The sequence below is a fragment of the Mus musculus genome, chromosome 9, assembly GCF_000001635.26.
Source record: "Mus musculus strain C57BL/6J chromosome 9, GRCm38.p6 C57BL/6J".
Lineage (NCBI taxonomy): Eukaryota > Metazoa > Chordata > Mammalia > Rodentia > Muridae > Mus > Mus musculus.
The window spans coordinates 62,632,090-62,644,185 of NC_000075.6; positions in this window are offsets into that span (position 1 = coordinate 62,632,090).

The window sequence follows — 12,096 nt, forward strand, 5'->3', positions numbered from 1 at the left end:
GCTTGCCTTGGCTCTATGAGCCGAGCTTGTAGCCTTATTCATAAAAACAATGTTTACAGCCCCAGCCCAAAGTGCTGGTGGGAGGCTAACATGGAGCATGCGGGGGTGGGGGCAGGGAGGGGGACAGCATGATGGAAGAGAGTCTGCTTCCCAAAACCCTGCCCTTGTCCTGGACTGCTCTGAGACTCAGTTCTGAACCTTTACATTGCCCAGGGCAGCCAGTTGGTCTGCATTCAGGGGTCCTTCTCAGAGTTTAATGTTCTATGATTCCAAAACCATCAAAGGATAGGAGCAGCTGGAGAGCTCGGGTGTTATTCCTCACCGTAAATCAGCCAGGATGACTTCACTTCGCCTCCCTGGCATGCGTCAGGTTTTCCTTCTATGTAGAGAGGGGCCTGAACCCTGCCAACCCCACCAAGCCACACTGGCTGCACCCCCAGAGTCAATGGCTTTACCATCCACTGATGCAGCTCACCATCCCCGCCAAGCCACTTATGCAACCGTCTAGAGAAACAGACTGCAAATGAGCACAGCTAAAAATACTTCATCTTCATGTGTGGGGGGCTGGAGGGAGGGCTGTGGGAAGGTGGGTGACATTCCAAAGGCTCTGGGTGTTTATCTGAGCTGTACTAGGAATCTAGGAACACAGGAGTGTCAGCTCTGGTCACAGTTGTCCACCTCTCTGACAATGCTTCCTCCTTCCTCAGAAAGGTACCAGCCATGGTGTGACTGACAGTAGGATCCTAGCTCAGAAGGCCAGGCGCTGTCCTCTGACATGGAAGGAGCCTGCCCTCAGATGACCCAATGCACTTGAACGTGGGATCCCTTTGGTTCTAAGGAACCCACCTTATGAGCCAACCTCCAGGAGCCCAGACTGGCTGCCTTTCCTCAACAACCTCCAGGGGACAAGTGGCCCATCCTGCCCCTATTCGGTGGCCACAGCAAGCACTGCAGTGCCTCCTTGCCACTGTGCCTTCTCCTTTTGAGTTGAGAGTGTGACAGTTCCAAAGGTATGGCACCAAGTCACTCAGGAGCTTGTACAAAGGAGAAGAGCTCTCAAATCCACTCGCCCCACACCTTTACATCCTCTTAGGCACATTACTTTCCCTGAATGGCTGGCTGCAGATTAAGTGCTTATAGGGTGCTCAGTCACAAGTGGGGCACCTATGTCACACCCTTCCCCAGGCTCAGGGGCCATCTCAGACTGTACGAGCCTGCTGTCAAGGAGGGCTGGAGCAGAACAGTGTCTTCTGGACATGGCAGGAAGCTGCGCTCACGGACTCAAGGTGGCCGCGGTTGCCTGTATTTGACCTGCACAAGAGCAAGCCCGTGCGCCACCACTGTTCGGCTGGGTTTTTTTTTTTTTTGTTTGTTTTTTGTTTTGTTTTGTTTTGTTTTTGTTTTTTTTTAAAGCACACAAAAGTGGAAGAGGGTGAGAGAAAAGTTAAGGGGAGGGAAAAGAAGGGTGAATGTGATCAAAATACATTGTATCCATGGAAGGGTGAATAAGATCAAAATACATTGTTTCTATGAAATTCTTGAAAACTAAATAAAAATATCTTCCTTTTGAAAAAAGAAACTGCTTAGAGAATTCTTAGAGTGCTCAGTACCCCTGTTGTCAAACTACAAGCCTCTTATAAGATATGTTTTTCTTATGCCCTATCCCAACCACATCACATAATTAAAAATGGAAGTTGTAGGGTCTCAGGAGATGGCTTAGCTGTGAAAGCACTTGCCTGGCAAACTTGACAGCCCAAGTTCACCCTGTAACCAGCATAGAGCTTGATGCTCATCCAGAGCATAACAGAGAAAGGATGGTGCTCACCTGAGCTCCCAACACTCCTGCTACCGTGTGGGAGGCAGAGACAAGAGAATCAGCTGGAAGCTTGAGGGCCAATCAGCTTGGAGTGTGCTAAACAAGATCGACCCTGCCTCAAAAAAAAAAAAAAAAAAAAAAAAAACAAGGTGAAAGGTGAGAGCTAACTCCTGAAAGGTGTCCTCTGATTGGCATGCAAATACCATGACACATGTGTGTCCCACCTCCTGCCGGCTGCCTCTCTCTCTCTCTCTCTCTCTCTCTCTCTCTCTCTCTCTCACACACACACACACACACACACACACACACACACACAGAGAGAGAGAGAGAGAGAGAGAGAGAGAGAGAGAGAGAGAAGCACACAGAAGAGAGGGGGAGGGAGGGAGAGAGGGAGGGAGGGAGAGAGGGGATATTTATTTTTTAAGTTTTGTGGGGCTTGGGGATGTAGTTCAGTGGTACAGTGCTTGCATACATGAAGCTCTGAGTTCTATCCCCAGCACCATAGAAATCAGACATAGAGGTGCATGCTTACAATCCCAGCATTTGGAACAAACAGGCAGAAGGATCCGGAGTTCAAGGTCATCCTCAGCTACACAGTAAGTATGAGCCAGCCTGGGCTACATGAGGTCTTAGATAGAGAGATAGATAGATAGATAGATAGATAGATGAGTGGGTGGGTGGGTGGATGGATGGATGGATGGATGGATGGATGGGTTATTCTACCTACCATAAGACCCAAATTACTGCTTGGGCAGTTAGATGCCCTTAAGGTCCTCTCCTTTAGGTCTTTTCCATTCTAATCTCCATGACTCTACAGGAAAGGAACATAGATTTGTATGATCTGTCCGTGCACAATCATGTGGTGAGACTGAAGGCATTACCACACCTATCTCAGAGGTCATGAAGCAGTCTCAGCGGAGTTACAGGAAATAAAGTTCTCTAATTTTTCAGGTGCCAGGAGCAGAAACTTTGTACTGGCTAGTTTTGTGTCAACTTGACACAGCTGGAGTTACCACAGAGAAAGGAGCTTCAGTTGAGGAAATGCCTCCATGAGATACAACTGTAAGGCATTTTCTCAATTAGTGATCAAGGGGGAAGGGCCCTTTGTGGGTGAGACCATCTCTGGACTGGCTGTCTTGGATTCTATAAGAGAGCAGGCTGAGCAAGCCAGAGGAGGCAAGCTAGTAAGGAACATCCCTCCATGGCCTGTGCATCAGCTCCTGCTTCCTGACCTGCCTGAGTTCCAGTCCTGACTTCCTTTGGTGATGAACAGCAGCATGGAAGTGTAAGCCAAATAAACCCTTTCTTTCCCAGCTTGCTTCTTGGTCATGATGTTTGTGCAGGAATAGAGACCCTGACTAAGGCAAACTTCATTCAAATTAGATTAAATAAAAAAGGATACTCCAAGGCTGGCTTCAGGTCTGGCTGGACCCAGAAGTTCTAACAGTCAGGTTACTGCTTCTTCCATTAGCTGGGGAAGACATCAGCAATTTCCAAACTACAGTGTGTATGTGTATTTACATGTCTGTATGTCTATTTTTGTGTGTGTTTGTGAATGTATGTTTGTGTGTATATGTGTGTAATCATGTGAGTGTATTTGTGTGTGTGTCTATAAGTGTGTGTACAAGTGTATGAATGTATGTAAGAGTATGATTGTGTATCTGTGTATATGTGTGTGTACAAGTATATGTGAGTGTATGGTTGTGTTTGTGCTGTGTGTGTGTGTGTGTGTGTGTGTGTGTGTGTGTGTGTGTGTAGGCCAGATGATAACCTTGGATGTGGTTTCTCAGGACATCATCTGCTATGGTATTTGGAAACAGGGTTTCTCACTGGCTTCAATGCCATGGCTAAGCTGGCTGACCTTTGATCCCCCGGAATTTGCTTGTCTCTGCCTCCATAGTGCTGAGATTGTAAGCATGTGCCGTCATGCCTAGGATTCTTAGGTAGGTTCTGGGAGTCAAGCCCGGGTGCTCACGCTTGAAAGGACCACACTTTACTGAATGATCCATCTCTTCAGTCTTCCAAATCACTCTTCAAATGTAAGGCCACAGAAGAAAACAGATTGCCCTTTCTGATAGCTCTTGAGAAAGTAGGAAGTGGAAGCTTAAATAAGGCTGTCATTATCTGCCTGCTACCATCCATACTGGGGTGGCAAGTCCCTGAATAGTCAGAGCTTGACATAGTGCTCACACATGGACAGCAAGGACAAATTGGCCCATCTGTAACAGCAGAGGAATGGAAAAGGTTAGGCCAAAGGACTGAGTTACAAGTGAACTGCCAAAGGCCAGTGGCTTAGTAAATGGGAAAGTTGAGGTTCAACAGAGGTCCTGGTTCCATTAAGACACACTGGGGTCCATAGCTCCCAGTCAGTACTAGAAGCTATGACCATAGGCAACACTTGCAACCATGGCAGATTTTTTTAAAAGTTTTATTGCATTATGATATGGAAAGATAATAATTTCAATTTATCTGATTTTGTTAACATTTAAAAGCATATTTTGAGTAAATAGATTTACATCACATTCTTCTTTCCCTTTTACAGAAGCTCTTATTAAGCCAGCATGGAGTCTTTGCCTTTTAAATTACCTTACTCAACACTGTCTTGATCCAGGAACTGTGAGATGAGAAGATTAATGTGCAGCTGTGAAAAATAACACGAAGACATCCCACTGTAGCAGTTGCTCAGCTTCCCAGCACTACCGTCCTGAATTACTATAGTAGGACATCACAGCTGCCATCCTGTATGGTCATAGTAGGACATCACAGCTGCCATCCTCTATAATCATAGTAGGACATCACAGCTGCCATCCTGTGTGGTCATAGTAGGACATCACACCTACCATCTGTATAATCATAGTTGGACATCACAGCTACCATCTGTATAGTCATAGTAGGACATCACAGCTACCATCTGTATAATCATAGTAGGACATCACAGCTACCATTCTGTATGGTCATAGTAGGACATCACACCTACCATCTGTATAATCATAGTTGGACATCACAGCTACCATCTGTATAATCATAGTAGGACATCACACCTACCATCCTGTATAGTCATAGCAGAACATCACAGCTACCATCTGTTTTATTATAGTAAGACATCTCAAGCAGGATTCTGGCATTGTATGGTTAAGATATAGGATATGTCCATCTGCAAGAATCTCACACAATGTATGCCCTTTATAGACATATCATCTCCTTTCTTGTCCCCATTATCTCCTGGACAGAGTCTCCATTTCTATTCTCTGTCATTTGAAGAATGCTGTAATTGGGACCATTCACTGTATCACCTTCCGTATTGACAAGTGTCTTGACTTCTTCCACTCAACATCACTCTCCGGAGATTCAGCCACTTGTCTCGTGTAGCCGTCCTTACTTCTTTTTTGTGGTTAAGTAGTAATCCATGATATGGATGTACCACAGTTTACTTAACCTTGCTCCTGATAGAGGATGCCTAGGCCGTGTCTAGTTTGGAGTTATTACAAATAAAACTGTACTAAATATCCACATACAGCTTGTGAGTGGAATGCTTCGTTTTTCTGGGATAAATGTCTAGGAATGAGCTGCTGGGTCATACATTAGCTGCCTGCTTAGCTTCTAAAGAGACTCCCATACTGCATTCCAGGGCAGAGTTCCCATATTCTCCTCTTTCCCTTCCCTTCCCTTCCCTTCCCTTCCCTTCCCTTCCCTTCCCTTCCCTTCCCTTCCCTTCCCTTCCCTTCCCTCCCCTCCCCTCCCCTCCCCTCCCCTCCCCTCCCTCCCCTTTCTTTCTCCTCTCTCTTCTTTCCTTCTCTCTCCTCCCTTCCCCATTTCTGAGAGAATCCCAAGAAACCAAAACTATCCTCACACTCACTATACAGCCCACTTCTGACCTTGCACTTCTGATCAGCCTATCTCCACCTCCTAACTGCTGACATCACAGGTGTCCACACCCACGTGGTGCTACCGAGCCAGGGCTCAGTGCCCGCCAGCCCAGCGCACTACCTGAGCTCCTGCCTCAGTCCTCCTAGTTTATTTTTACCAGATAGACAAGCACTGTCCAGTCTCTCGGACACTATTGTTTAATAGGCACTGCTCCGCAGGTTGTGTGGTCATCCCTCGGGTAGCTTCAGTGGACATTCCCACAATGGTTGGTGAGATGGACATCCCAGTGAGGGCTGGCTTGTCACCTGGGTGACCTCTGGGTGAAATGCCTGTGCACATATTTCCCCTTTCTCAATTGGCTTGTCGCTTTTCTCCTTACAGATGCACTTAAACTGCAGCCTGCATTCCAGCCCTTGTCAGCCCCATGGTATGCACTGTTTTTCTCTCTGTCTCTGCTTTGTTTTTCAGCCACTTAATGGAGTATTTTTCAGGGCAAACGGTTTTCATTCAGATGAGGTCAAACTTGTACATTTTTCCTTTTATGGGTCATGCTTCTGGTGTTGAGTTCAAGAACCCCCGTCAGCCCTAGACCACAAAGATTTTCCCCTGTCGTTTTTTGCTAAACATGTTGATGCCTCACGTTGGAGCCTGTGATTTTTGTGTCGGGTGTGAGGTTTATATAAAAGTCCCCCACCGTACACTTGCACCTCCGGTACCATTTACTGAGCAGACTGTCTCCTGTTCTCCACAAATTACTTTTGTACCTTTTTCAAAAGTCACTTGGGCCTGTCTGCAGGTTTGTTTCTGAGCTGCCTCTTTTTGCCATGTGAACTCTGACCTATGTGACCTCTGACTCTCCTGCCAGTAGGTACCCCCGACACTGTTGGCTGCTGTGGCTTCATAGTCAAATAAATAAGTCTTGAACTTAGTGAACTGGCTTCTCCCAGTTCAGTTTTCTTTTCAAAATCCTTTAGGCATTCTAACACCTTTACTGGCCTATGGAATTTTTAAAGATTTATTTTATAGTTTTTAATTGTGTGTGTGTGTGTGTGTGTGTGTGTGTGTGTGTGTGTGTGTGAGAGAGAATAGGTCTGTGTACTTGAGTGCAGATTCCAGCAGAAGCCAAAAAGAGGAAGTTAGATTTCCCTCCCCCAAAAGTGTAGGGGGAGTAGTGAGTGTGAGGATAGTTTTGGTTTCTTGGGATTCTCTCAGAAATGGGGAAGGGAGGAGAGAGAGGGAGAGAAGAGAGAGGAGAAGGGGAGGGGAGGGGAGGGGAGGGGAGGGGAGGGAAGAGAGAGGAGAAGGGGAGGGGAGGGGAAGGGAGGGGAGGGGAGGGGAGGGGAGGGGAGGAGAGGGAAGAAGGGAAGGGAAGGGAAGGGAAGGGAAGGGAAGGGAAGAGAAGGGAAGGAAGGGAAGGAAGGGAAGGAAGGGAAGGGAAGCTGCAGTTGTGAGCACTGACTTGGGTGCTGGGAACCATTAACAAGTCCTTTGCAAAGCAGTCTGAGTCCTTTCTCCAGTCTCCATAAAAGCTTTTTAAAAGCAATCATGTCTGTGTCTATAAAATATCTTCCTGGAACTTGAATAGATTTTGTGTTTAATCTACGCATTGATTTAAGGGGGTTACCAAGTCTTCCAAACCACAAACACACATTTATCTCTTGATAAATTCAACTCCTTGGTTACTTTTCTAAGTGTTTTGTAGAGTTATTCACAACCACTCAGAAAAGCTAACTTTAACTCCAGTTAAAGTTAACTCCAGTGTTAACTGTGCCCACTGTGTTAGCTCCAGCCAGGTACACAGTAGTCTTTCTTGTACCTGTTTTGGAAGATGTGTACCTATTTCACATCTATGAATGATAGCAAAGGCTACTGGCTTTTATTTCAGTGTGTTTGTTCCTAGTATATGGAAACAGTTTTTGTTTATCTGGCACCCTGTCGCCTTGTTCTGAGCTTGATTCTTGGTGTCTCTGTGGGGAGCTGCTGAGAGGTCTCGTGAATAGCTGACTACCATCTGAGGCTGACACTTGACTTTGCCTTCTCATGCCCGCCTTTCTTTTCTGCCTTGCTGATGACAGTGGACAGCTTTGCTCTGTTCCCCTACTTAGAGGGGTGGGGGAGGGGGAGGGCTTGCATCATCAAATGTGAGGTGGCTGTGAGTTTCCTGCTGCTAAGATTTCTCACATTCAAGAGGCAATTCTGAGCTGATTTTATCATAAATGAGGCTTGAGTTTTAAATGGTGTAGTTATGTGATATTTCTTCTTTCGTTGTTTGTATGGAGGTTTCCTTGTTTGTGGAGTTGACTTTTAAACACTGAGCATGTCTTACATTCTTTACAGAATAAACCCCACTTACTCACTGGGTACAGAAGTTTACAAGGAATGTGGTATCACTTTTAGAAAAATGAAAACATTTGCAAATGAAAAAATTTGTATAATTATGTACATGGATATATGTATGTAGTCATATGTACATGGAAAAATTATATATGTAAATTTTTTTTCAAGTCAGGGTCTCTTTCTAAGAAATGAGTATTGGGTTCAAAGGTGATACACAGCCATACTGAGCATGAGTCATACTGAGCATGAGTCATAAACCGCGTGGACATGGATACACACACACACACACACACACACACACACATACACACATGCTAGTGAGCAACTCCTGAAGCAGGGAGAGGGCTGGAGAGATGGTTCAATGAATAAAGTGCTTGCCAACAGGCAAACAACTCAGCCTTGTTTTAAATAGTCACTTATTCAGTGTCCATTTAGTGAGTGTCTACTATGTTCTAGAACTTGGAACACCACAGTAGGCACAATGGAGCTGGCCCCTGTCTTGGGGAATTCCCTAGGCTCACCTCCCCATCAGTGTGAAGTACCCAACCTTGGTCTTCCTCAGGGCCTGCTCTGACTTCATCAAACCACCCATGTCTGTCCCTCCCCAGCTCAGCCCTCTTCTCCTAATCAGCAGTCCCATCAACAACTCTGAGCCTGTTGGTTCATTCGTTTTTGTGACCTAGTACCAAGCACCCTACCCAGCATCCCAGCACCCTACCCAGCATCCCAGCACCCTACCCAGCATCCCAGCACCCTGCCCAGCAGCCCAGCAACCTTCCCAGCAGCCCAGCAGCCTGCCCAGCAGCCCAGCATCCTGTCCAGCAGCCCAGCAGCCTGCCCAGCAGCTCAGCAACTTGCCCAGCAGCCCAGCAGCCTGCCCAGCAGCCCAGCAGCTTGCCCAGCATACACACACATGGCACAGTGTATTTGTCAAATGAAGCTGTATGAGAAGAAATGTTTAGGGGGAGGCAGACAGGAGACCACACTGTGAGATCCACAGCAAAAGAAACATAATGGGGACTTTAGTGTGGGGTCCATGACATGGACCAGTGTGAGATTTGAAGGTGGTCAGGTCCTCAGTGGGTCTGTCTCCTCCCCAGCTGACTGTTGGGAGAGCAAGCACAACCTGATCAACAGCCTCTGTCCTGGGGAGCAGGGAAAGCAAGGCAACCAACTGGACCGAGTTGGATGCAGGTCTCTGCTATACAGCTCAATGCACCAGGGATCTGTGAAGATCATGTAGCCACCACATCACATTCTGTAAGTGGTGACAGACACTGGGGGAACCAGGACATCTGGAAAACCCCACATGAGGCTCAGTAGAGGGATCACAGCCCTACTGGGCAAACCTCTGCTTCCTGGACTTGAGCCCATGTTGGGTATAAGCCCCAGGGAGACTGGACTCATTTGGATTCCCACTGGATTCTCAGCAGCCAGAGAAGCGTCTGGCATGGAGAGAATGCAAGCTACATGTTTACTTGAGGAGAGAAAGATTTGACTGCCGAAATATAATGTGCAGAAACCATGATTGTCCGAAAAGACACATCACCAAACTCTGCTGCTTTGGTTAAAAATGGGTTCCTGGAATAAGGAAAACAAAAACTAACCTCAAAAATGTGTTTTTGTAGTCTCGAGGAAGCCAAAGGCCACTGGACATGCTCTCTGTTCCATGGCTGCTGCTATTACTGAGGTACCACGACAAGCCCCATTCATGACTGGAAGCCACCAGCTAGGCTAGGACACACCAGAGAAAAGGGTGTTGGATCCCATTACAGATGGTTATGAGCCACCATGTGGTTGCTGGGAATTGAACTCAGGGCCTCTGGAAGAACAGTCAACGGTCTTAATTGCTGAGCCATCTCTCCAGCCCAGGGTCTCCTTTCTTTTTCTTTGTTCTTGTGGGATCATGCCTTTTCAGGGGGAAGCAAGCCCCATGCTTTGTTCATTGAAATATTCCCTGTTGTTGGGACAGGATGGGCCCTCAGCAAATATTAATAAGTGTATAGTATGGCTGAGTAACGGGCCTAAGTTCAACCCCAGTGGCTCCAGAAAGGATGCTCTGAGGGCACTAGAACTGGAACATTTATTATTGGGTCAATAGCTTCTTTTCACCAAAGAAACCAAAACCAAACCAAACCCGATCTACTTCTCCCCACCACCAGATCCTTAATAGCTCTGTTCTTCATTAGCCAAGTCCATCGCAGGAGTCAGAGCATCAGGCGTGACACAGTCCCTGAGTGCACCAGGTGCACCCTAGTTTTGAGATGCCAGCTGTTCACTGGGATTCTTGTCCGGGGAACTGGGAGGGAGCCCAGGACGTGCACTTTTAACATCTCCCGGGATGGGTGAGAAGCAAGAGGGTCTCACATCTCATTTTGAGAGCGGGGCTCTCAGAGCTCACAACTGCATAGGACAGTGGGTGTGGCCAGCTATGGCCTGACCTGAAGGATGCTAAGAGGGGATGGTAGAGGGACCTGATTAAAGGTTCTGTGTAATCTCATGAGCTGTGGTTAAGGGCCTGTGACAGTGAAATCACAGACAGACAGCTAAGAACAAACACAAAAGCAAGGTGCAGACTTAGTGAGAAGGCAGAACCCCAGAATTTAGAATTTCGTTTTTCATTTTTGTTTTTGTTTTGGTTTTTTTTGCTTGTTTGTTTTTATTTTTCCTTTTTTGCTTGTTTGTTTATTTGTTTGTTTTCCAAGACAGGGTTTCTCTTTGTAGCTCTGGCTATCCTAGAACTCACTCTATAGAGCAGGCTGGCCTCGAACTCATGGAGATCTGCCTGCCTCTATCTCCCTAGTGCTGGGATTAATGGCATGTGCCATCAGGCCCAGTGAGGGTGATTTTATAAAGGAAGGAGGTGAGGGATTCCTTAAACCCTCTTCTGAGGAGGGGAGTCAGGAGCTTTCCCCAGAGCTGCTGTGTAACAAGGGCAGAGTTCAGCCCAGCTTGTGAGGACACCTTCGACTCTCCCTGCAGAAGGGGCTTCAGAGTCCCTTAGAAATTGGAGAAAGTTTTAATTCCATCTTTTCTTCTCAGCAGCAGCACGCTGTACATCTAGAAAGAAAAGCTATGGCCAGTAGCCGGTTCGAAGAGCAGGCGAGAGCCCCAGAAAGAAAACTCCCACTAAGATGTGGCTGCCTGGGGCTGGAAAGATGGCTCAGTGGTTAAGAGCAATGGCTAATCTTCCTTAGGATCCCGGTTCAATCCTCAGCACCCACATGGCAGCTCACAACTGTCTGTAACTCCAGGTCCAGAGGATCCAATCCCCTCCCAGACCTCTGCAAGCACCATGCGCAGACATACACACACTCAAAACACCAGCCACACAAAATAAATAATAACATTTTAATAATTATAATAATAAAAAGGACAGGGACTCCTGGAACAGGGAGTTGACTCCATAAATAAGGTACTTATATGCAGGCACGCCCACCAGAGTTTGGATCCCAGAACCCACATCAAAGCCTGCCTGTATCCCAGCACTCAGGAGGTAGAAATGGCCCTGAGAAGCCGGCTGGGTAGGCTAGCAGAGTCAGTAAGCACTGGGCTTGGCTAGAGACATGGCCTCAATAGACAAAGAGGAAAGTGGTGAAGGAAGACCCTCAGTCAATCTCTGACCTCCACACGCATGCTCACACATGAGCACCTGCTCCTGGACACACACATGCACCACATACATGTGAACATACATCTACACATGCAGGCACATTTCATACACGCACGGTCACAACTACTACATCACTTCTGAGGACAAGCAGAGGGAAATACCAGCTTCTCCTCTAACAGTATACACATTTAGGCCAGACCCGAACTCCTGGGGAGGTAGTTACGACCGTCTGAGGAAGGGTGAGGTAACTATACCACAGAGGCAGAGTGCAGAGGGGACACGGTCAGAAAGGTGTCCACAGCTCTTCTTGTTACTCGGTGAAGTGGTCTATGCAACCTTCCACCTGACCCCCCACAATCTTTATTAAGCTGAGCTCATGGGTGTGGAGGGGGGTGGCACAGTTAATAAATCACATCCATGCAAGGTTGGGGACTAGAATTCGAGCCACAGCACCAATATTTTA